Raw genomic sequence first — 27,736 nt, forward strand, 5'->3', positions numbered from 1 at the left:
ATTTCTCAAGTCAGGTATTCTATTACATTTATTGATGATTTCACTCATACCACTTGGTTGTTTCTATTTAAGGAGCGTTCTGAGATACCATTGATTTTTAAATCTTTCCATGCTATGGTACTCACTCAATTTGGTCAGAACATAAAAATACTTCGGTCTGATAATGTCTGTTACAATGTGGGGCCCACCATAGTGCTCGAGCTGGTGGGACCCACCATGATGACATTGGACACCAAGAAGAGTCCTTTCCCGAAGCAAACATGAGTTAAGGAATCAAGAAGCACAAGCTAAATTGATTTAGAAGACTTGAAGATCAAGTGGGACCCACAAAGATCTCACGAGTTGGCACTCTTATCAAGGTGCGTTGGAGGATCATGAGGGGCCCACAAGGATAAGGCCACGAGCTGGCTTATCCCATATAATCTCGTGGGTAATAAAGGACTCCTAGTTCTACTCCAATTAGTCTTCTAGGAGTTCTAGTTTGAATAGACTTACTTATATTGAAGAGTTAGAGTTGGAATGTAATTAGGATTGAATGAAAAGTTGTATAAGGACTCTACTTCCTCCTCTACTAAAAATTGAGGAGTTGTAATTTGGAATTAATCAAGTCACACATTCAATCCCGAGTTGGTTCTCTCTCTCCCTCTCCTTACTTGACGCAGCTCACCCTTTCCTTTTTTATTTTTTCTCTTCTCTACCGAGAGCTTTCCTCTCCTTGTCTCATTTTTCTTTCTTCTTTCTCTTGTTCTTGATCATGGAAAAGGGATCCTAAATTCAACAATGCCAAATAATACATTTCCAATGAACTTGACTCTTTTTGTCAAGAAAATGGTATTATCCATCAAACATCATGTGCCTACACTCCTCAACAAAATGGTGTAGCTGAACAGAAAAATCGTCATATTCTTGAGGTAGGTTGAGGTTTATTATATGCCATGAAAGTTCCATACTTTTATTGACCTCATGCAATCCTGACCCCATGCTTTCTTATAAATCGTCTTCCATCTTCCGTTCTTGGTAATAAATCTCCTTACTCTATATTGTTACCAAATGATGATATATTTTAATTGCCCTTGAAAATCATTGGGTGTCAATGTTTTGTCCATATTTCCTCCCCAAAACATAGTAAACTTGACCCTGAATCTATCAAGTGTATATGTCTAGGATACTCTCATACACAAAAGGGTTATGTTTGTTATAATCTCACTCTTCAGTGTTTACTTGTGTCCAGGGATGTCACATTTTTTGAAGACTCCCCATACTATTTTGACAATGTTTTCCAGCAGTATTAGTCTATTTCAAAATATTGTGTTAAATTTTTTTGATGATACATTGCTTGGCCACTATTTGTCAAAATCTGTCAATTAGGTGAGAGTTCTCCTACAATGTCCTTCCATTACTATGGCCAACCTCTACATCAACAAAATATGTTACAGGATTATGTGAGGACAGGAACTTATTATGCTACAGTGATTATGTTGCGCAGCTCTGTGAACACAAGTTGGAAAAAAGCAAACTGATAGGTCCATATTTAGGTCTGCAACATGGCAGTGTTTATTGGCAGAGAGGAAGTTCCACTCCATTGAGTTCTTTAGACCCAGAAAAGGCTCTCTTAACCCAGTTGAGCATTTTTTTTTCACACCGAAGAGTCACCTATGGATATGGAGAGGAGCCAAGAGGAAGATGCTGGATTTGCAACACTTGGATTCTTCCACAAAGTTTTTTTTACTGCAGTTGTGGTACTGTAGAAATCAGTGCTGAAATTTAAAATGTTGTTGCTATTGCAGTGAAGATAAGGGCACCCTAGCAGAAATTACAAACTGAAATATATAATGCAGCTGAGCACCACCTGGAAAATTCTGACTTTGACCAAATTAGACAATATTTGAATGTGCTTGTGCATGGGGGGAACATTGATGCTGCTCGTGGTGTATTTAATGAATTACCAACCATTGAACTCATCACATTTGAAATCATATGTGGTAGAGGGGTTGTCTTTGGTAAATATTGTCTTAATACCATTGCTTTTGAGAAGTTGTTGGCAAATAGGGAGACTCTCCATGATGTAGGTTCTCTTTTGGATGTTATGCTGTGGGGAATGATTTTTATGGCTATTGACGGGAAAACTATTACATTCTGGGCGGCATCTGAACAGAGTATAAGTGCTGCTGCTGTTTTGACACTGCAGAAAACAGTGCTGCCAGCCAACCAAGCAACCAATGCTGGTGTGGTTGTCCAAAACCCATTGCTGCTAGACAGCCAAGGACACAGGCTGTTGTTGCAGTGCAAAAAAATATTGCTGCTAGCCAGCCAGCAACCAATGCTGAAAACTGTGGCAGTGCAACAACAATTGCTACTAGACAGCCAACAACCAGTGCTGAAAAAGGTGGTAGTGTAACAAAACTTGTTGCTAGACAGCCAGAAACCACTGCTGAAAACAGTGATTTTTATGCTTCGTAGTTGGGTTTTTCTGGAAATGGTGGAGAATATACTGTGGAGAAGGATTTTTCATACTGTGGATAGAACACAAATCAATTTCCGGACAGTCTCATGGACAACAATGCTTTTGGGCTCTACACAAAGGTATTCAGAGGCTTATTCATTGTCTTCAACAAAGGGAGCTAATGGTCATCGCCTTGGGGTAGCTGGGACAGTTGGAGCAACCCTTGATGTCCTTTTGACAGCAATAGCGATGCCTTACATGGCAAGGACTGCCAACTTCCACACTGCTGCTACAGAAATTCCCCAGAGCGCACTACGTGCTCTTTGTGACTCCTTTCAGCAGATTTTCCGCAATGTTGCTGGTGCCAACACAGGCTTCCACCAGATTGGTTTACGGCTGCAGGAAAGACTTCAAAATCGGAAGTATGTTGCTATTTGTGCGCACTTCATCAATAAGAGATCCATAGATAAAGCTGCTGGTTTTGAAACACAGGGGTTATGCACAGCTTTACTAGAACTGTTTGGTTCAATGGAAACTCGTGCCGTTGGACTAGATGAGGTCACTTACCTACGTTTTTTCAGTGATTACACTCATGGTACTTTAGTCAAGAATGCTGAGCACTTTCCTAAACATAGACTTGGTCCAAAGATTGATGTTACCGGGGACATGCTGCATTTTGCCAATGAGGCAACCGTCGGGACATATCACACAATGGTTGTTCATATCAAAGCAGAAGTTGCCAGTTTGGAGCAGGTGATAGTTCAACTTGTTGTTCGGTTGCTTATCCGTATGAGGGTACGCTACAACAAGTGACACAGGCAGTGTCGGCAAAAAAAAAAAAAAAAAAAAGATTTGGCTTCTCTAGTTGGATGCTCCAGTTTTGTAGTCCAGAGAACTAACACAAATACCATGGCTGCTACTTGAGAATAGGTGGAGACATCGGCATGGGCAAGCAGACCCTACCTTCGAGCTTGAGGACAAACTCTTTCTCCCAGGGGTGTAATGTTATACACGCAATAACAATATTATTTTGATTGTTTATCTCTAATTTAATTTATTTTATTTCATTTAAAGAATTAATAGGCCACATGGCCATTTTTTGGATATTTTATTTATAGGGGTATTTTTGTAATATTTTATCTTAAACCTTGTAAGGGTGAACCCTATTTAAGGGGTAAGAGTAATGAGAAAGACAAACATTGATTTAGAGTAAACAAGGGTTTTGAGTTCTCCTCAACAAGCTCAGGGGTGTACGTTCTCCTCAAAGAACCTAGGATTTTTAAGCTTCCCTTTTGCTTGATTTTCGTCTTTTTCTTCTTCCTTCCTACGAATCTGTTGGAAGATAAGCGCAAGCCCACACAACCAAGGAAGGCCCACATATCTAAGATCATTATAAGATGGGTCACACGACCAAGGATGGCCCACAAGATGGGCCCAAACACATAAGAAGTAGGACCCACCATGATTACCATGAGCCGACATCCTTATCACATCAGTTGGAAGATCAAGAAGGACTCACAAAAGTATCTTTATCCTAGGGTCACAACCAAGAAGAGTTTTAGTTTGAGTTATGTTTGTCTTTTATCATAATTGAGTTATTTAATTATGCTAGGACTTATCTTTAAGTGTTAGAGTTTGGGTGTAATTGGGACAAAGGTAGTTTTATTGTAATTGGACTCTACTACCTTCATCTATTATAAATAGAGGTTCATGTACTCTGATTACAACAAGTTATTGATGTCAATGAAGTATTTCACTTTGCCATAAATTCAACAGAATCCATGTGTCAGATCCGGAACCGTAACACAATGCACCTCTAGGTTTATCTTCAGTACCAGGTTCTCCTCGACCGGTTGTACCCCATGCTACAGAAAATTCTCATCCCCCAGAAACACCGGTTGACACCATACCTTCTGAGTTTACGGATGCCACCGAGGTAAGTCCATCTTCTCCAATTGTTTTTGGCCCACAATATGATACTCGTCCTATCACACAGAAAAAAATCCAAATCATGCACCATACCCTCTACGTCTCATCCCATATCAAATTATGTGTCTCATCATCATCTGTCCCCTGCATGTTGTCAATTTCTCTCTGCTATTTCTTCCTTATTTGTACCACAGTCCTATCAGGAGGCTCTCAAACATCCAGGGTGGAAGGCAGCAATGGATGAAGAAATGCATGCCCTTTAAGAAAATCAGATATGGGCTTTAGTCCCACTTCCATTAGATAAGAAACTTGTCGGTTGCAAATGGTGTTTACTGTGAAACACAATTCGGATGGGTCTGTGGCTCGCCTGAAGGCTCGCCTCGTGGATAAGGGCTATGCACAATGGTATGGAATTGATTATGAGGAAACCTTCTCTCCTGTGGAAAAAATGAACTCCGTATGTGTGTTATTACCTCTGGCAGCTAACTCTTCCTGGCAGGTATATCAACTTGATGTAAAAAATGTCTTTCTGAATGGGGACATCAAAGAAGAAATTTATATGCAACAACACCTAGGTATGTGGTTGAGGGGGAGTCAGTATGTCGACTAAAAACCTCGTGCATAGTTTGAGAAATTTAGTCAAGCTCTCATACGGGGAGGATTTTACAAATGCTCTGGAGATCACTCAGTTTTTATACACCTAGAGGCAAGGTAATTATGGAAGTATATGTTGATGATATAATTTTAACTGGTAGTGAGGGCATCCAGGAAACAAAAGAAAAAATATGTGCTGAATTCAAGACAAAGGATCTTGGACTACTCAAATATTTTCTGGGTTTTGAAGTATTACAATCCAGACATGGGATTGTGTTATCCCAAAGGAAGTATGCCCTTGATCTACTGGAGGAGACAAGAATGTTGGGATGAAAACTATTAGGTTCTTCCCAAGCCATGGATCGAGTCACCCTTCTTTCCTCTCTTCCCTCAATATTGGTTCTTGACAGTGGAAGAGGATTCTTGTTTCTTGAGAGAGGAGTGATGGAAATCAAATAGAATGATTGAGCTTTGAAGGAAGCTCGACCTGGACCTCAGAGGGAGAATCCGATGTAGACCTCTGAGGTAGAATTTGACTTGTTTACTCTAATTTTCTCAATACTTGATTTTTCCTTTCCTTGACGTCCCCCTAATTAGGGTTGAGGACGGAATTACAAAAGAGACCGATAAGTCAAGTGGTTCACGCCACATTACAAACCAAACCAAACCAAGAGAAAGGACAACTCGTGATTTAATTCCTATGTCTGTGGATAACTCGTGATGCTATGGAGTCATGACATCACCCCCCCTCCTAGAGAAAGTGCTTGTCCTCAAGCTCGAAGTAGGGTAGAGGGTGCGAAACGCAGCTACTGGCTCCCAAGTTGTGTCATTGGGATCAGCATCAGCCCATTGGACTAGGATCTCTCAATCACCCTAAATGCGGCGAGCCTTTAATACCTGTGCTGGAGTAGAAAGGACACGTCCCTCATGTAGTGGGGGCAAAGGTGTGTGCAGCAAGGGAGAGTCACCTTGGAAGGCCTTCAGTTGGGAGACATGAAACACATAGTGAATCCTGACCTCTGGTGGAAGCTGCAAGTGATAGGCAACTGTACCAATGCGGTCCATAACCTGAAAGGGACCATAATACTTCGGAGAGAGCTTGTGGCGTTTGGAGGTTGTCAGGGACAACTGCCTGTAGTGTTGGAGACGCAGCCATACATAATCTCCTAGAGAAAAGAAGAGTTCCCGATGCTTCTTGTCATTATACAACTTCATAGTATGTTGTGCCTCTGGGAGATGTGTACGCACCTCAGTGAGCAAGGTGTCTCTTTTTGCTAATGCTTGGTCCAAAGTAGCGACCTTGGAGGCACCTGGTTCATATGATAAAAGGTTGGGTGGGTCTCTACCATATACTACCTTGAATGGGGTTGTTCCGAGTGCGCTGTGGTAGGAGGTGTTGTAACAGAATTCAGCCCAGGTGAGCTACTTAACCCACCGTTTAGGTGAGTCCCCCACGAAACAACGAAGATACATCTCAATGGTCCTGTTGATGACCTCTGTCTGACCATCTGTCTGCGGATGGTAGGCTGAAGAAAATGCTAACGTTGTGCCCCGCAGCTTGAATAGTTCTTTCCAGAATGTACTGATAAAGATGGCATCCCTGTCACTGGTCATGGAATTAGGCATCCCATGTAAGCATACAATATTATCCATAAAGAGCTGAGCGACGTGAGTTACAGTGTAAGGATGCGCCAGAGGGATGAAGTGGCCATACTTTGAGAAACGATCAACCACTACAAAGATAACGGATTTACCTGATGAAGAGGGGAGTCCATCTATGAAGTCCATGGAAATATCAGACCAGACCTGTGACGGCAGCTAAAGTTGTTGGAGCAACCCAGCTGGACTTAATGATTCAGCTTTATTTCGTTGAAAAATTTGACAAGCCGAGACATAATCGACTATACTGCGCTTCATGCCCCTCCAATAAAATTCCCGACTTATCCGGAAATATGTTTTTTGTTCGCCCTCATGCGTACTGTCATGGAAGGAGGCTAAAATGTTGTGAATCAGTGGGGACGTGTGGTGTAGAAATATTCTGTTTTTGTATAGGACCAGATTGTCTTGAACCGTCCAATGGGTTGCTGCTGTCCCCTGGTGGATCTCATGATATAAAGCAATAATTTTTGGGTACTGTTGTGCCTTTTCCTGTTTAGAATCCAACAAGAGAGCTCTGGGCTGACTTATGTCATGTAATTGCGGCTCTGGAATATCTCGGCGAGATAAAGCATCAGCCCCTACATTGAAACTCCCAGGTTTATACTCTACAGTAAAGTCAAACCCCATAAGTTTACTTAACCAATGTTGTTGCGGTGAAGTACTGAGGCGCTGCTCAAGCAGATACTTGAGGCTGCAATGATCAGTACGAATCAAAAATGGGCGCCCCCAAAGATACGGCCGCCAATCCTGTATGGCTTTCGCTAATCCGATCAGTTCCCTCTCATAAGCTGCTCACTTGTAGGGTTGTTGGCCAAGTTGGCGGATAAAATAAGCAATCGGGTGTCCCTGTTGGTGTAACACTACACCAATACCGCCCCCCGAAGCATCACATTCCACAACAAATGACTCATCAAAGTCGGGTAGCTGGAAAATTGGGGCGGATGATAAGGCTTCTTTCAACTGCTGAAAGGAATCAGCCGCTGTCTCGGACCAGGTAAAGGCATTTTTCTTGAGTAGGTTGTTGAGCGGAGCTGCAATCTGGCCATAGCTGCGAATAAATTTTCTGTAATACCCAACTAGGCCCAAAAATCCCCTTAAGGCTATAATGGATGTGGGTGGAGGCCAATCTGTGACGGCCTATATCTTACTCTTGTCTACTTTCACCCCAACTGCTGAAATAACGTGGCCCAAGTATGCCACTTTTGAAGTTCCCATAGAACATTTGGATTGATTTAAAACCAAATGATGTGAGCGGATAAGAGAAAATACCTAGTGAAGGTGCTGAAGATGCTCTTCCCAACTGTTGCAATACACCAAAATATCGTCGAAAAATACCAAAACGTATTTCCTCAAGGGAGAGGAAAATACTTCATTCATGAGGGCCTGGAATGTGGAAGGAGCATTTGAGAGACCAAATGGCATTACGATGAACTCGAAAGGCCTGTGATGCGTGCGGAACGCTGTTTTCACCACATCTGATGGATGAACTTGGATTTGATGATAGCGAGATTTCAAATCGAGTTTGGTAAAAATAGTAGCACCATGTAACTCGTCTAGCAACTCGTCCACCACTGGGATGGGAAATTTATCTTTAATGGTATGCGCATTGAGTTGCCTGTAATCCACACAAAACCTCCACGACTTATCATTCTTGCGGACCAGTAATACCAGTGAGGAAAAAGGAGACCTGCAGGTCTGAATAATGCCCTGGGCTAGCATCTTTTGGCACTGCCTTTCAATCACTTCCTTCTGTAAGTGGGGGTAACGATAAGGATGCACCACTAAAGGTTCAGTGCCCGTTTGCAAACGGATATGGTGATCACAATGCCTAATTGGTGGTAGAGCAGTAGGTTCTTGAAAGATATCCTCGAAGTCTGTAAGTAATTGAGATAACTTACGGTTGGCCGTGGTCTAGACCTGAACAACCTGTAGTGCGCAAGGCACCGGTGCTTGGGTGCCATGCAATGTAATCTGACGGTGGTCTTCTATAAAGGACATGGTCAGAGCTTGAAAATCCCATAATATTGGCCCCAATAGTTGTAGCCATTTAATTCCCAGTACCAAATCAAATCCTGAAAGTGGAATCACCAGGAAGTCTGTAATAAATGTGTGTCCCTCAATATCAAAGTGTGTGGCTGGAGAGATGCCCACACTAGTAATTTTAGCCCCATTGGCTACTGATACAGAAAGGCCAGTCTGTTGCTGGACTACTAACCCAAATTGTTCTGCCACTGGCTGACTGATGAAATTATGTGTACTGCTAGAGTCAACTAAAGCCAGTAATTGTAGATGATGTAACTGGGCTTTAACTTGCATAGTACTAGAACTGCGTAGACCAGTCATGGCATGAAGGGAAATCTCTGGAGCCTCTTGGTCTGTCTCCACAATCTCCTCCTCTGGTAGTATGTTGTCACCATCCTCCCACAGACATATACTGAATAATCTTTTGCATTGGTGACCATATACATATTGTTCATCACAGTTAAAACAAAGGCCCTTGGCCTTTCTCTGTTCCATTTCCTGTCTGTTCACTTTTTTGAAGTAAGGAGTAGGTGGAGTCGAATTAGAGCTGTCTGGGCATGGGGTTGCACTGGCTCCAGAATGTGGAGGTCCATAATAAGGGGTTGGCACAGTGGCATTGTGCCTTCCTGGCAAGCTGGTTTTTTTACCAGTGACTCCTTTAGAACACGCTGCTTGTGCTCAATTGACCTGGCTAAATTCATAGCGTGGTCCAAATCTGTAGGACCATGTAATTCAACTTCCAGTCTCAGAGCTTCTATCAAACCCGCAGTAAAAATATGAACATACTGGGTGTGATTGACAAACTGATTTGCTCGGGCTAACCATTCCTGGAAGGTCTTTTGGTACACCTCTAGTGATCCAGTTTGCTTATAATTTATTAATTCGCCCAATGGATTGCTACTAGCTGGAGGACCAAACCTCATCATGCAAGATTGTCTAAAGGTTGCCCAATCCTGAACCAATTGGTCATTTCGGAATTGGTGGTACCGTAGAAGCACTTCATTGAGCATGTGGTAAGAGGCCAAATAAACTTTCTCATCCGTAGGTGTTTTTTGATGATAAAAGAACTGATCACACTTGGTCAACCAAATCAAGGGGTCCTTAGACCCATCATAAGTTGGAAATTCTAGTTTTAGATACCTGGGAACCGTATTTGGTCCCTGAGCGGCAGGCCCCAGATGGGGACTGTGATGACTTATTGGTGGTGGTGGGGGAGGTGGTGGGTGGAATTGATGGTGGTCGGCCGGTGGAGAGTAGGCTGGCGGTGGTTGTACTCGTGTACCATTGTCATCTTGTCGCAGGAGGAGAGCCTGGATGGTGGCATTCATGGATTTTATAGCCTCACGTAGGTCAAAGTTTGTCAGACGCACTTCTTCTAGGGATTGAGCCTGAAGGTTTGTCCTCTGCCGATTATCTTCCACTAATTGCCTCAAATCCTCAAGAGAAGAGGAATCCCCAAGGGTGGACCTATATGATACCAAGATGTTAGGTTCTTCCTGAGCCATGGATCGAGTCACCCTTCTTTCCTCTCTTCCCTCCAAATTGGTTCTGGACGCTGGAAGAGGATTCTTGTTTCTTGAACGTGAAATGATGGAAATCGAATAGAATGATTGATCTTTGAAGGAAGCTCGACCTGGACCTCAGAGGGAGAATCCGACCTAGACCTCTAAGGGAGAATCTGACCTGTTTACTCTAATTTTCTCAATACTTGATTTTTCCTTTCCTTGACGTCCCCCTAAATAGGGTTGAGGACGGAATTACAAAAGAGACCCATAGGTCAAGTGGTTCACGCCACATTACATCTAAACAAAACCAAACCAAACCAAAGTAAACCAAACCAAACCAAACCGAATGAAATTACATTAAAAGTAAATTGATATAATTTAATTCCTATGCATGTGGATAACTCGTGATGCTATGGAGTCCATAAAACAAACCAACAGACACTCCTACGGACTCAAACACAAAATTATGTGCAGGTACTAGAGAAGATGTAGATATCGGGAAATATCAGAGACTAGTGGGAAGACTTATTTACCTATGTCTAACAAGGCCAAATATATCATATGCAATAAGTGTGGTGAGTGAATACATGCACAAACCACAACTTAGACATTGGCAAGCACTTGAAAGGATAATACGATATTTGAAAGGAGCTCCAGGAAGAGGGCTTCTCTATAAAAATCATGGTCACTTCAACATCGAAGGATTCTCAGATGCAGACTGGGCCGAATTCCCAGATGATAGAAAATCTACTTTGGGATTTTGTACGATGGTTGGAGGGAATTTGGTTACATGGAGAAGCAAGAAGCAAAATTTAGTAGCACAGTCTAGTGCTTAATCAGAATATAGAGCCATGGCACACACTGTTAGTGAACTCCTATGGATAAGATCTCTTCTCACTGAAATGGGATTCTACAAAGAAGCTCCAATGGATCTATATTGTGGTAATCAAATATCTATACACATTAGATCAAATCCAGTCTTCCATTAAAGAACAAAGCATATTGAAGTAGAGTACAATTTTATATGAGAAAAGTTCCAAGCGGGTCTTTTATCTCTAAAGCATATTATCACAAAGTCAAGTTGCAAATATTCTCACCAAGCCGATCACTCACAAGATTATGTCTACCATCTGCAGCAAGCTGGGCATCTATGATGTTTTCTCATCTCTAGCTTGAGGGGGAGTGTTACAGTGTGGGACCCACCATGATGCACGAGTTGGTGGGACCCACCATGAGCATGTGGGATGGCAAGCAGAGTCCTCAGCCAAGCTAGCATGAGTTAAGAAGATAAGAAGCACAAGCTGAAATGAGTTAGAAGACTTAAAAATCAAGTGGGACCCAAAAAGATATCACGAGCTAGAATCTTATCAATATGAGCTAGAAGATCATGTGGGACCTATAAGGATAAGGCCACAAGCTCACCTTTTCCCTAATTTCAACGTTATTGAAGAAGAGTTATAGTTCAACTTTTATTAGAACTCTATTAGATTTTGTTATCCTTTCAAGATAGACTTATCTTAGAGAGTTAGAGTTGGAATGTAATTAGGAGATTTAAAGGTTAATTGTATAAGGACTCTATCACTTCTTCTACTATAAATAGAAGTGTTGTAATTCAGAATTAATCAAGTTCTACTATTTTCTCTTGAGTAAATCTCTCTGTCTTTGCTTGGCGCACACCTTGTTCCTCTTCTCTTCTTCTCTCTACCCGAGAGCCTTCTTTCCCCTTTCTCATATTTTTCTTTCTCTCTTCCCTTGCTTGGAATACAAGAAAAGGGATCCTAAATTCAAGAAATCTTCTTAGCACCTTCTTCACATATTCTTTGTTGAAAGATAGGGCCCAAGCCCACACGACCAAGGAAGGCCCACATATCCAAGTGTGTTGGAAGATGGGCCCAAGCCCATAAGACCAAGGAAGACACATGCATCCAAGAGATATAGAAGATGTGATCAAGGCCCATAGATCAAAGATAAGGTGTTATGGTCTAGGGCCATGGATCGAGTAACTCGGCGTGGCATGGATGAATCCAGCGCTGTAGGTTGCCGCGCTTGGTAAGGAGGAAAAGAGTCTCCTCTTTGCTGTGTGGTTGTTGTTCTCGGTAAGGGTTGAGAAAACCCTTGCTACTCTTCGACAGTAAGAGGATGGATCTTCACTGTTGTTGCTGAGAGGGGTTAGGCGTTATGGACTCCGTAGCATCTCTGGTAATTAACAAACGTAGGATTTAAATTATGGAATTTCCTTTTTATGTATGTTGGTTTGGTTTGGTTTAATTGTAATTCTCGAGACTTGGTGACCCACGGGTTGGGTTTGTCATTTGCATCCCTAATCCTATTTATAGGGAGAAGGGCTCTATTGAAATCAAGCATTGAATCAATTAGAAAGGTAGAGGTCGGATTCTCGCATCTGAGGTCCAAGTCGAGCCTCCTCCAAGGCTCAACTCGTTTTCACTATTGCACGCACCAAACACAAGAAACTCCTCTCCACGTCAAGAGCAAACCTGGAGGGAAGAGAGGGAAGAAGGGTGACGAGATCCATGGCCCGGGAAGACCCTAACATCTTGGTATCAGACAGGTCCACCTTTGGGGATTCCTCTTCCTTGGAGGACTTGCGTCAAATGGTGGAGGAACACCGTCATGCCATTGAGGATAATCGCCAAAAAACTGCTAGCCTCCATTCGGCCATGTCAGCCTTGAATGAGACAGTGCAGCACCTGATATGGTGAGTGGAAGAGGGATTGGTTCAAGGTCAGCCGCCGCCGAGCAGCTCCAATCTTCTGGCCGAGCCCCACCATCCCCACCATCCCCCACCCCCACCACCTCTGCACCATCAACCTCCCCCCACCATGGGACCCCACACACCAGGCCCCAATTTGGTGCCAAGGTATGCGAAACTTGATTTTCCTTCCTTTGATGGGTCTACCGACCCCTTGATCTGGTTACACCATTGTGACCAATTCTTTTAAAATTAAAGAACACATGTAGATGATCGGGTCCATTTAGCGCATTCCATCTGCTCGATGAAACGCTTCTATGGTACCACCAGTTTAAGTATGAACATCTGGCTCCTGATTGGGATTTATTTAAAGAATATTACATGTTAAGGTTTGTTTCGCCTGCTCGTTGCAATCCTTTGGGTGATCTAGAGAACTTGAAACAGACGGGAACTATAGAACTGTATCAGAAACACTTCTAGGAACAACTGGCCCGTGTCACTCACTTTGTGCCACCCTCTCAGTATGTTAATCTTTTTACTACTGGATTGACAGAGGCTTTGAGTCTAGAGGTAGAATTGCAGTACCCTCAAGACCTAGCCCATGCTATGAATCTTGCCAGAACCATAGATACAAAACAGTGTGTACTGAAAGAGTCTCTGGTCAGAAGACCTTCTTGGCCGAGCAGGGCGACCACCCCTACCCCGACATTATATTCAGGGACTCCACGCACTGGGACCCATCCCGCTCCATGATCTGATCTTTCCCCATCCACGCCACCATCCCAGTACATTAAACGATTGTCTAGACCTGAAATGGAACAACTGCAAGCCAAGGGCCTTTGTTATAACTGTGATGAACTATATGTCCAGGGTCACCAATGCAAGAGGTTATTCTGGCTGGACGTCTTAGATGACACCGAGGAAGATCATCCAGTGGAAGACACTGTTGACGCCGAACAGGATGAACCAGCTATTTCCCTCCATGTTATGACTGGCATGCACAGCTCCAACACGATGCAAGTTCGAGCAAGGTTGCAACACCTACAATTACTGATCTTAGTGGACTCAGGTAGCACCCACAACTTCATCAGTCAGCCAACCGCCGTACAGCTTGGATTGGTCATTCAACAGAACACCGACATATTCGTCTCAGTGGCCAATGGGGCCAAAATATCCAGTGCGGGTATTTCTCCCTCCACAACATTTTGTATTGAAGGAAACTCCTTTGTAGCCGATTTTTTGGTCATTCGACTGGCTGGGTTTGAATTGGTACTCGAAATTAAATGGTTCCAGACGTTGGGGCCGATCTTGTGGGATTTCAAGGCACTTACCATGACGTTTACAGCTGGCCAGCATCCGATTACCCTTCATGGCACACATGCTCCTGTGCCCTGCACTCTTCAAGAAATTCAGGTCCAGAGCACTGAACACTGTAAGTTAAACACTTTACTTAAAGAATTTGGTAATTTATTTCAAGCCCCTACTGCCCTTCCGCCTATTCGCCATTGTGATCACTGCATAAGGTTGAAATTGGGGACTGAACCTGTGGTGGTCCGGCCTTACCATTACCCCCACTTACAGAAGGATGAAATTGAGCACCAATGCTAGACTATGCTCGCCCAAGGGATTATTCAGCCCAGCAAGTCTCCCTTTTCCTCCCCCGTGTTACTGGTCAAGAAACATGACAAGTCCTGGAGGTTTTGTGTTGACTAAAGGGAGCTCAATGCTCATACAATTAAATATTAAGTTCCCATACCAGTGGTTGATGAGCTATTAGATGAATTACATGGTGCCACCTTATTTACAAAACTGGACTTGAAGTCAGGTTATCATTAGATTCGGGTTCAACCTTCAGACGTGGAAAAGACCGCATTCCGCACACACCATGGGCATTCCGAGTTTCTCGTCATGCCATTTGGTCTCTCCAATACCCCTTCCACTTTCCAGGCTCTAATGAATGAGGTATTTAATCCTCTCTTGCGGAAGTTTGTTCTTGTTTTTGTTTATGATATCCTGGTATATAGCAAACACTGGGGCGAGCACCTTCATCATCTCCGCCAAGTATTTACTATATTACGTTCCCATCATTTGGTTTTAAACCAATCCAAATGTTCAATGGGCACATCAGAGGTGGCATATTTGGGACATGTTATGTTGGGATCTTCCCGGGCCATGGATCTCGTCACCCTTCTTCCTTCTCTTCCCTCCAGATTTTCTCTTGACGTGGGAAGGAGTTTTCGGTGTTTGGAATGTGGAATGGTGAAAGTGAATTGAGCCTTGAAGGAGGCTCGACCTAGACCTCAGGAGGGAGAATCCGATCTCTAACTTTCTACTTGATTCAATGCTTAATTCTTCATTAAGCCCTTCTCCCCTATAAATAGGATTAGGGACGTGAATGACAAACCTGACCCATGGGTCACTCAGTTCACAGAAATTACAATCAAACCAAGCCGAACCAAAACCAACATACATAAAAAGGAAAATTCCATAATTTAATTTCTACGCCTGTTTATTACCCGGGACGCTATGGAGTCCATAACATCACCCCCCTCCTAGAGAAAGAGCTTGTCCTCAAGCTCGAAGGTGGGGTAGAGAACCCAGAAGGATGCCAGGGGCTCCCAGGTAGTGTCAATGGGGTCTGTCTCAGCCCACTACAAGAGAATCTCTCAGTCGCCCTGAATGCGGTGAGCCTACAACACCTTAACTGGAGTAGAAAGTACCTGACCCTCTTGCAACGGTGGCAAAGGTGTGTGGAGGAATGGAGAGTCTCCATAGAAGGCCTTCAATTGTGATACATGAAAAACATTGTGGAGCTTAGCCTCTGGGGGTAGCTACAAGCGGTAGGCTACTGTGCCAATGCGGACCAACACTTGAAAGGGCCCATAAAATTTTGGGGATAATTTGTGACGCTTTCAGGCCGTGAGGGATAGTTTTCGGTAGAGTTGGAGATGAAGCCACAAATAATCCCCTAGAGAGAAGACCACTTCCCGGTGCTTTTTATCATAAGAGTGTTTCATTGCTTGTTGGGTTGCTTGGAGGTGAGTGCGCACCTGATTGAGCATATTGTCCCTTTCTGCTAGGGCCTAGTCCAGAGTGGCCACCTTGGAAGAACCGGGTTCATACGATAAGAGCCGGGGTGGATCACGGCCATACACTACCTTGAAAAGAGTTGTGCCAAGTGCGCTGTGGTAGGAAGTATTAAAATTTTTTTGGGGGATTCCGGGAAGGAAAATAAAAATTAAATGGAGGTTGTTTTATTTTTTTGTTGCCTTGAACCTCAGGGTGTCAGAAAATTTTTTGGGGGGTACATTGTTTTTCTATTGAGGAGCACAGTACCTGTGCCTATGTGAGTTGTAAAATTGAAGATGTGGGGCTTCATTTTTTGGGTTGCTGAATTGCTGCTCGGGCACTGTTAGTGGATAACTTTCATTTCAATGTAAACATGACCGTTGCCATTGTCTACTTTGAAGGAAATGAGTATCATCTTCCTGGCTGGTTTGTTAGTGTTCTTCCTGCCTGTAAGCAAGTACTCGACAACACAGCAAAGATTAAAACTCCATCATCCCTGACGATGAAGAAAGCCAATAAGGCCAAATGGGTATGGAAAGCTGAACAGTTCAAGGATGTGGCCACTGGTAAGAAGATTGATCTTACTGCAAATAAACTCCTTGAGCAAGTTTCAACTACTGTGGATGTTAGAGGAATCGCTCCTTATGCACATTTGTATTACTATGATCTTCCTAATACCCCGGAGAAGAAATATCAAGACCTGTTGAGCTAAAACATTGTAAAAGATTTTGCAGATTTAGCAGATTTTTTTTACAAGACATTTGGTGACAGAGTGAAGACCCGGATGACAGATTCGCTCCTAGAAGATGTTCGAAAGCTTTTGGAAATTGTACAGAAATGGGGTGACAAGCTTGCAGCACCAAACCGGGTACCCAGACAACAACACAATCTAAATTGTTGACTGCTGAAACTACTGATGGGCGTGCTGTCGATGCTGCTGGGTTTGGTTCAGCGGCCAAATTTACAAAAGACAGTGTGGACAGCAGTGTGTATCTCTTGCACTTGTTGCCGATGTGAAGGTGGAATCTGACAGTACTGCTGCCAGTGTGTGTGAAAATGTTGATAGCTTGACCAACCGAACTGGCGATGCCAAACTTCTTTCTGAAGCTGTTGGAGCTAGGTCAACGGTGATAGAAAATTTAAAGGGACGGTTTGAGCAGAATCATCAGGAGATTGTCGACACATTCCCAGGGGTGCACCCGTACTTGCAGAACAAGGCTGACCGCATAGTTGATGAACAGCTAAAAGAATTTGCAGCTAGGATGTTCAACTTTCTGTCAGCTGAGATAATGAAATTACTGGGTGTGGAGGTAGTCAGTGAGCCAACTGTGACCCGAGATGCGATCTTAGGCCTGTTGCGACGTGGAACTGAATTACATGGTTCAGAAGCAGTATTTTGGCAGGATATCATACAAAATATGTCTTTTTTGTGACAAAAACATGTGAGAGAGGTCATGACTCATCTACGAGATGTGATTGCCATTGATGCTAATGCTGCAATACATGTATTACTTGATTTGACAGAGAAGTATCCATGGTCCATATTTTCTCTTTTTGAAGGGAATTATTCTGTGCCGGACAGTATGCCAGTCCAAAATCTACTGAATGAGTTCCGCCTTGGGAAACATATGGCTATTGTTGTTGATGGACATGGTGAAGTTGTTGGTGTTCTCTCTTTGGATGATTACCTCAAGCAATGTTTTTGGTAAATTAGCAGATGAAAGACAACCAAAGGCCGTTTCTGGAATTGTTGGTGGCCCAGTTATGTTGATCTGTGGGAACAACACCATAGACTTGGCCTCAAACAAATGGTCTTACAAGATTGGTCTGGCTGGTGAAGACAAGGCGCTCTACTCCGACTCTGCTCCCATTGATAAATCAGGGCACTCAGATGATCTTCCCACAAATAGATTGATGGTTTTGTATAAGGCTGCCTTCAAGATAGCATCACTGGATCAGTATATTTCTCGAATGACACCAGGGCAGCAGAACATCTTTTACATTACTAGGCCTAGCATGGCACAGTTGGACAAATCTCCAGTCCTTGTGAGGCTCACCAAGAAGGACTATGAGGTAATTTTCTTTATAGCCCCAGTATTTGAATTTGGATATTTGAATTTGGAGGCAATTCAGCAGAAGTGTCCTTCCATGTTGTCACTGTTGACACTGCTAGTGCCTCTGTCCCTGAAGGGAAGACATTAGATCTGAAACCATTCATGTCGAAGGATGCATTTTTGCATAGTTTTGGCGGGGACGCAGCTGACCAAGATGAATGTACCCCAACAGTTGACAGTTCTTCCCTCATGAGCCATGCAACTATTCTGGAGGTTGGTTGTAAGATGTTATGCCCGGATCTAACACAGGGAGGAAGACGATGAATAGGAAGGATCACTGTGAGGTTTTGAGCTTTTGAAGGAGTTCCCCCTTAGGTCTCATGAGAGGGAGAACCTAACCTCATTTAATCTACAGTTTAACCTACTAAATTTTCTTCCCTTTCATTACCTTACGATGCATACAAATAGTTCACACCAACAAGAGTTTAGGCAAAAATTATAAAATGCCCCTGAGGCATATTTAAACCCAAATAGCATAAAACAGAAAATAAACTAAATGACTACTTAACTGACTCAGTCAGGGTAATTGACTCAGCCATGGTGTCTCAGCCTGACTCGGCTCACTATTTGGTCCATAAAAACTTTCTCCCCTGTGGCCAAGTTAAATTCTATAAGATATTATTATCACTGGCTACAAATTCCTCTTGGCTGGTATATCAATTCGATGTGAAGAATGAAATTTAAGTTGGTGATATGAAGGAAGAAATATATATGCATCAACCATTTGGGTTTTTGGTTCTAGGGCAGTCGGTATGCTGATTGAGGAAATCTTATATGGCTAAAAATAATCTCCTTGGGCTTGATTTTAAAAATGTAGCCAAGCAATGTTGCTGTTTGGATTCAACAAGTGCTTAGTAGATCATTCCATCTTTTTCAAGAATACCTTAAAGGGAAGAGTATCACTGGCGGTTTAGGTGGACAATATTGTCTTGACTGGCAGTGATGTAGAGTGTATAAAAAAATTCCAAGAGAAGATATACAAGGAATTCAAAATGAAAGATCTGGAACTTCTGAAATATTTCTTGGGTATTGAGGTTTTCTAGTCAAAGCATGGGATCATTTTATCTCAAAAGGAGTATGTTCTTGATCTACTTGAAGACACAGGAATGATGGGATGTCAACCAATAGATACTCCTGTGGATGCTAAATCAAAGTTCTGTGCAAGCTCTGGGGAAGATGTTGATATAGGTAATATCAGAAACTTGTCAAAAAACTCATTTAACTCACAGTGACCAGATCGGATATATCATATGCAGCAAGTGTGGTTAGTCATCATATGCATAAACTGTAACTTACCAATTGGAAAGCTTTGGAGAGGATCCTTTGGTATTTAAAGGAAGCTCAGTGAAGGGAATTCTATATAAAAATCATGGTCAGTTCAACAATGAAAGATTTATTGATGCAGATTGGGCTGGATCACCTGATGATAGGAAGTCCACTTTTGGGTATTGTACTTTAATTAGAGGAAACCTGGTTACATGGAGGACTAAAAAGTAGAATGTTGTTGAGAGATTCAGTGCAAAAGCAAAATATAGAGTTATGGCCCATGCAATTGTTAGAAATTAGACACCCTAATTCCAAACTAACAAGAGTAATAATAATAAACGCAGAAGAAGGGAAAAACAAGCATGAAAAAGCACAAAAATATTTATAAAGGTTCGCCTCAAAGTGAGACTATGTCCTATCTTTCGTCGTTGCAGTAATCGACTATGAAGATGAAATAGTTCACAAGAAAAATCGCACACTTACAGGGGTTTCTCTCTAACCTCTCGGTCTGCAACTCGAGATGCTCCTCAGATTAAGATGATCAAACACCCTAATAGTGACATCCCTCAATTGCAAAGAGAAAATTAGGGCAATAGCGATACAAGAAAAAAATTCTCAAATTGCCCTGAATGAAACAACAATCAATATATCGTGGATCGGACGCAAGCTCCACCCCCACACCCCTGAGAGGGGGGCGAGACCGTGCAGGTCGATCTGCGACCAACTCAACATAGGGAGTTAATTAGGCTACAACTTAATAATCTCCCACTTGGAGACTAATCCATCATCAATATCTCCTCTGTAGAGGCAACAACTTCTCAATCCTCAAAGAGAAGCCCAACTGAAGCTGAACACAATTTCAGTTTCTCAATCGTAATAGTCTTTGTCAACATATATGCCAGATTCTAACTTCATTGAATCTTCTCAAGCGCTAAGACTCCATCCTCCAAAGCTGATTTGATGAAGTGATAACACACCTGTATGTGCTTTGTTCTGGCATAATAAACATGATTCTTTTCTAATTGAATAGCACTTTGATTGTCACAATACATCACATTCTTCCCATGTTTGAGACCTAATTCTTCCTAGAAAGACTGCAGTTATACAATCTCTTTTCTGGCTATGGTCACATCAACATATTATGCCTTAGTACTGGAAAGAGAAACTATCTTCTGCAACTTAGAGACCCAACTAACTGCTGTACCACCCAATGTGTATACATATCCAGTGGTACTCATCTTGTCATCAATGTCTCCATCCATGTCAGTATCTACATAAACCTGTAATCCCAAGTCTGACTTTCTAAAACATAAGGTTGAGTTTGCAGTGTCGTTCAAATACCAAAGAATCCACTTCACTACTTCCCAATGTTGTTTACCCGGGTTACTCATATATCTACTCACAAATCCCACTGGATGAGCTATGTTTGTTCTAGTACACACCATGGCATACATGAGACTGACAATAGTAGTGGCCTAAGGCACATTGGCCATGTTGGCTCGCTTCTACTCTATAGAAGGTGATTGCTCCTTTGATAGCCTAAAGTGATTAGCCACATGAGTACTCACTTGTTTTGCATCATTCATGTTGAATCTGCTCAACACCTTCTTTACATATTCTTCTTGTGATAGTTTCAAGACATTAGTACCTCTAGTAATCCTCATCCCAAGGATTGGTTTTGCACCACCCAAATCCCTCATTGTAAATTTCTTTGACAACTTTCTTTTCAAATTATCTATTTCCTATTTTCAAGCACCTGCTTTAAACATGTGATCCACGTGTAGCAATAGAATGATGTAGGAGTCATCAAGCTTCTTCACATAACAGCATTGATCTGCCTAACACCTCAAGAAACCATTAACACTCATAAAGGTGTCAAACTTCATATACCATTGTCTTGGATCTTTTTTAAGACCATACAGGCTCTTTTTAAGTTTGCACACCATTTTCTCCATTCCTTGTGCTTAGAAACCCTGTGGCTACATCATGTTAATATCTTCCTCCAAATCATCACCATGAAGAAAGGTTGTCTTTACATCCAACTGCTCTAAGTGCAGGTCTTCATTTGCCACTACTCCAATCACCATTCTAATAGTAGTCAATTTCATTGCTGGAGAGAAAATCTTAGTGTAGTCAATGCCTTTTTTTTTTTTGAAAGCCCTTTTACCACCAATCTTGCCTTGTACCGCTTGTTGCCATCATATTTGTCTTTTATTCGGTACACCCATTTATTATCCAATGCCTTCTTTCATTTTGGTAGCTCGGTCAACCACCATGTCCGATTGGATAACAATGAATCCATCTCATCCCGCATGGCCAACTCCCACTTGGTTGATTCATCAACTTACACGACTTTCTCATAACTCTCCGGTTCACCTTTATCAGTCAACAAAATATAATTAAGTGTAGGGGAGTACCTCTATGGTGGTCTTCCAATTCTGGCAGATCTCCTGAGTTCAGTCACCGGAATGTTCTGATTTACTTCTGGGGGTATGTTCTCCTGGTCTTTCCGAGCAATATTCTCCATCTCAATAGCTAGCAGATCTCTCAACTGAATTAATTCATACTTCTTGGCTCATCACTTGTGCTCTAAGACTCTATTCTCAACTTATCTTTATACAAGGCAACTTCATTGAAGATCACGTCCATGCTCCTGATAACCTTACGACTTTGGTCATCCCATATGTGATAACCAAACTGGGTACGACCATAGCCAATAAAGAAACATAATTTAGATTTGACATCAAGTTTACATCTAGCAGAAAAATCAATGTGACTATAAGAAACACTTTCAAGAAAGAAATGCTACCTCTTTGCCACTCCAGTCCTCTTCTGGTATTTTGCAATTCAATGGTGTTGAGGGACCTCTATTGATCAAATAGGTTGCAATGCTAATAGCCTCGTACCAGAACATCTTTGGTAATCCCGTATGTAATCTCATGCTCCTAGCATCCTCATTCAAAGTTTTGTTCATCCTCTCAGCCACACCATTCTGTTGAGGTTTTCCAGGAATAGTCTTCTTCATCTTGATTCCAGTATTGGCACAATACGACTTGAAATTATCATCTACGTATTCTCCCCCATTATCTAACTACAGGCACTTCACCTTCAAATCTATCTCATTTTCAACCATTGTTCTCCATCTCTGGAAAGTATCAAAGACATCGGATTTCTTTTTCAGGAAATAAACCCATACCTTTTTACTTGCATCATCAATAAATGTACATAGTAGTTAGAACTATTGGAAGATAGGCCCTAGCCCACACCACCAAGGAAGGTCTACATATCTAAGAGTATTATAAGATGGGTCACATGACCAAGGAAGGCCCACAAGATGGGCCCCAGCACATAAGAAGTAGGACCCACCATGATTACGACAAGTTGGCATCCTTATCACATAAGTTGGAAGATCAAGAAGGACTCACAAAGGAATCTTTATCTTAAGGTCACGTCCTACAAGAGTTATAGTTTGAATTATGTTTGTCTCTTATCTATTTTAATTTATTTAATTATGGTAGGACTTATCTTTAAGTGTTAGAGTTTGGGTGTAATTGGGACAAAGTGATATGAACCTACCTAACTCTGCCCCAAAAGCTAGCTCGTAGGGAGAGGTTTGCCTATCTTTACCTTCCTCTACGAGGTTCATGTACTCTGATTATAATAAGTTAATGAAGTCAATGAAGTATTTTTCTTTTCCATAAATTCAACATGGTATCAGAGCAGGTTCTGTGAGTTTGCTAGGTCAACCCACAGAGATAATGAGATCTTTTTCTCTAAACCCTAAACTCTAAGTCTAGGTTCGTAATTACTTTTTATCAATCCCTACACGCATAGTTTGTTTTATGTTTTTTACCTCTATACTGAGATTTTCATATTTCAAATTATATATTGATGGAAAGATATTTGAGTCTACTTTCCACAGAAAAATTATTTTTTCCAATCGGAGTTATCTACACAGAGATATCGATATTTGAGAGCAAAGGTCTGATTCTAAAAGAGGTTCAAGCAGTAGCAGAAAGCTTCAGCTTCCGAGGTATTTTATGCCCTCAAAAACTAGATTTTATATGGATAAATATATATCAAAAGAAATATCTGTAAGTCTATGCTTTTACCTACTCAATAATTTTTTTATCTAATTTATTTGATTTATCTATGTTGAGCTTTTCATATTGCAAATTATATATATACATAAATCTATTCAAGTGTACTTTCCAATAAATTTTTTTTTTTTTCAATCTGAGTTATCTACAAAAAGAAATCAATATTTGAAGAAGCAAAGGTCAAATTTCAAAAGAGGTACGAGTAGCAGCAGAAAGCTTCAACTTCCAAGGTATTTTATGTTATCAAGAATGAGACTTTATATGGAGAAATATATATCTAAAGAAATATCTGTAAATCTATTTTCTTACTTATCCAACCAATTCTCGATCTGAGTTTTTCATAAGGAGATATTTATCTTGGAAAAATCAATGGTCATGCTCGAAAAAAAAAGGAGAAATAGTGCTTAGTTCGGCCAGATGATAGAAACTGAAATCTATCATATTATTTATCTTCTGATAATTATATTTTATGAAGAGAAATTATACTTGGATAAAGGTATTTAAGACTACTTTCAGAAGGAGAAAATTTCATATCTATCTGATCCATATTTAAAGATATATTCACATTGGAAAAATCAAAGGTCATGCTGGTATTCTGTTGCATTGAAAAATCCGAATTTATGCCCATTGATTTGCATCACTTTTTGAGTTGATATATTAGAAAAACATCTCACTTCTCCTTGGTTTTAGGGCTTATTTATACATCTCTGTTATTTGGGCTTATTGTTACATCTACGATATTTGGTTCAAGCTGGAATCAGTGCCATTACCTCCCAACTTGAGGGGGAGAAGTAGAAGAAGTAAAAGGAAGAGGTATTCTATTCCATATGTTGTAGATAAGTTTATGTGACCAAAATATTCAAGAAAGAGGGAGCACAAAAGATGAAGCCTATGCATCTAAGAAAAAATATTTGTATCGAATTATGATTATTTCATGGGTCCTTCTACAAGGCATATTATTTTGGTTTGTGTTATATCTGTTGGAAGATGGTCGTGTTACATTACAGCTGCTGCTATTATGTCTCTATGGATGAGACATTATTATTGAAGAAGAGGTGGCCTCAGTACCTTTTCTCACACCATAATTTATTTGACTCTCAAAAATATCACGGTTAGGACACCATGAGAGTCGGTGCCCGGATTGGGACACCATGATAAATTTAACTCTCAAAAATATCACGATTGGGATACCATGTGAGTCGGTGTCTAGATTGGGAGACCATTATAAATAAACCCAGTAACCCCCCCACCCTGTGATGGCTTTTATTACTCCTACCACTTGAGAGTCGTTATGCTATGGAGGGATACGGTGGTGGACACTTTGGAGCAATGCCGATAGACACACTACCTACAGAAGACGAAGTGTGCCCTACATCCAGCATTAGGACTGGAGTATGGAGCAATGTCTTACTGACTAGGAGTTATTTTTACTCTTAATAATATTATGCTAGCAGGGCCTCATGGAAGGACGCAACAACATGAGGGGGAGTGTTGGAAGATGAAGGCATATTGGAAGATGTGCCATATGAGGGAGAGGATTAGGCACGTCACTTAACCTAATCCTCCATCCCTCCTCTATCAATCTCTCTTAGACCATCACTCTCTCTCCCTTTCTCCTTCTTCTTCTTTTTCCGCTCATTCTTCTCTCTCTCTCTCTCTCTCTCTCTCTCTCTCTATCTATCTATCTATCTATCTCTCTATCTCTCTATCTCTCGTTATCTTCTTCTCTCTTAATTTGGTCCAATCACTATCAATACCATGGGATCCTAAATCTAACAATTTAGTTTGTAAAATCCTTTATACTTCTCCTTCTATTCTCCCCCTCAAGCTGAAAGGTAATGGTTGTGATCATAGCTTGAAACTAAAAATAACTTTAGTAATTATCTCTTCCATTAATGTGTCTCAAGGATAAGTACTCAACCAGACACATACTCTCAAAAAATAAAAATTTAGGTGATAAAAAAAGAGTCAAAACCAACTTCATAAGATTTCAAACAAAATAGTGATAATAATCACTAAAAGGACTAATACCCGTCATTCAAAAGATGACAATAAAAACCCAAAGGGTACCAACATAAAAATCTCAATGGACTTAAAAACACCCATATATAAAAAAGAACCAACTGAAGCAACACACCAAGAGGTTAAGGCGCAAACGAGAGTAAAAAAGGATGATAGGAGAAAGTAACCGAGTTAAATGGTTATGGGATGATGAAATGAAAAGAAAAAATAACCACCACAACAATAAGAAGATTGTAGCAATAAAGTTGAAATAACTTAAAAAATATGACCTAGTTTGACATCAAGGGATTCTCTAGGGAGTGATCAAAATTTTTCGAAGGAAACATTAAGGAAGATACGCAACTGATGCAGACAAGCAAGCCAACACAAGAGAGGAGTCCCTGAGCCAAGTCGCCTCATATGATCTCCCCTCAAATCAAAACTAGTAATTTTGTTAGAGATGGAAATGAGAACACATGGACCAAATTGATTCCATTAGTCTGAACCATATAATTTCAAGACAGACCCAAAATCAGACCCGATTTCGGATAGCTTTGGCATACCTCTTCAACTAAAGTTTTTCTTTTTTTGAAAGAGATGTCTTCAACTGAAGTTGAATTCACCAAAGGAACTGGTAGCTCTTCTCCATAGTGGAATCCACCAATATCGTCTTCTTCAATCGCTGGCAATGCATAAGACTTAAGAGTATTGATATGCTTCAAACCAAAGATTGAGAGGATCACAGCAAGGCGATGATTTGATCTGGGATTTGATCTCTTTTCTTGTGCATAGCTTGTTATCAGAGCACAATTCTGTGCTTAGCACCCTGTAAGATGACGATAGGAACACAACACATACCAAGAAGAACCGCTCCCGACAACAACTTGTAGAACACCCTCACTTTCGGGTCGTTGAGGTAGCTTCGTGCCTTTCATTCGAAGGAAATCATCTTCCTTCTCTTTCTCTAGAATGTTGACATGAAAAACTTGGCAGAAGGAAGGAGCCACATGTGTTGCTGTTGAGAATTTAGACAGCAACAACTGCTTCTCATGTAATTCCTCATCTCAAAGCTCCTGTCAATCTCTTTCTCTAACAAGGTTCTCCTCTCGAAGTCCTGCTGCAATGAAGCAATGAACGACTGAACAACACAGTCATGGAAGATGTTCCATAGCCTGAACGCGGAATTCTTGTGGCGCTTGTACAGAAGCTTCACTTGCTCCTTGATCTTTATGGCCTCTGTGTCTCGGAGAACTCAATGAAAGCTCACAAGTAGAAGTTGTTGGTTTAGAAGTATAAGGAATCCCAACAAAATTTGGCTCCTATTCCAAGTAGGAATTTCAACACGATAATGATTATGAGGAGGACTTGCTGCTTCAACGAGAGTTGTTGCTACGTGCAGCCAACAGATAAGAGGATTCTCATCTATATTTGGTTTATGTCAGAGATGAAGGCATTATCTACCACTAACATCATCCTACCATCAGGTTTCATCGTCTTGAAGCAGTAGCGAGTATAAGCTTCCTTTAACATAGTTGCGGTTTCACCACTTCGTCGAGGAGAAGACTGAAGTGGAGCAAGGGAAGGAGGAGACGAGCAGGAAGTTGGCCTCTGAAGCCTCCTGCAAAGCAAGGACTATAAGGCTTTAGAACCGTAGATCAGTCTTCAAATCCAAAGAAATTTTACGAACCAAGCTCTGGAATGGTAGTTTTAACCATCATTGCCAAGAGTTTCGAGAGAGTCCATTTGCTCAGATGTCCAAGCCCGACTAGCAAGAACATTGATGTAATATGCTTTCTTAATCGCAGCCTCGGTTGCTATAGGACTAATCCTGAGTCGTAATATTCAGTTTCCTCTCATGCAGCGTTTTATATTAAACACACTTCCATTCCTCCTTCCTCGGGTCGCTTGACCACCACCCAATACAAACCCACACTTGCCAATACTACGATTCTGGGGCAACCCACACTTGCCAATACTACGATTCTGGGGGCCCCACTTTGACACCGAAGCTCTCTAGTGTAATTGGGGTTAAGGCTGAGACATCATCTATGGATGCCTCCATTAGGACGACCTTGTCGAGGGACGGCAACCGGTCAAGAGAGTGTTGAAGTAAGAGTGGTTATTAAATGACTACTGATTTGGCTTTTCTGGGTAGAAAAAAAAAAAGAGAGACAAAACTTAGCATTGCGGCAACAAGAATAGCTGAAACGAGATATTTTGAAGGTGATGCAATAGAAAGAAAAATTGATACTATGAGGAAGAGCTTGCAAGTAATAGAAGACCATACCCTAATCAACGACATGTTTCAAAAATAAACTAGGGCA

The sequence above is a fragment of the Aristolochia californica genome, unplaced genomic scaffold, assembly GCF_029961685.1.
Source record: "Aristolochia californica isolate CCGP_79_NKW_82.1479 unplaced genomic scaffold, dmAriCali1.0.hap1 SCAF_16, whole genome shotgun sequence".
NCBI classification, from domain to species: domain Eukaryota; kingdom Viridiplantae; phylum Streptophyta; class Magnoliopsida; order Piperales; family Aristolochiaceae; genus Aristolochia; species Aristolochia californica.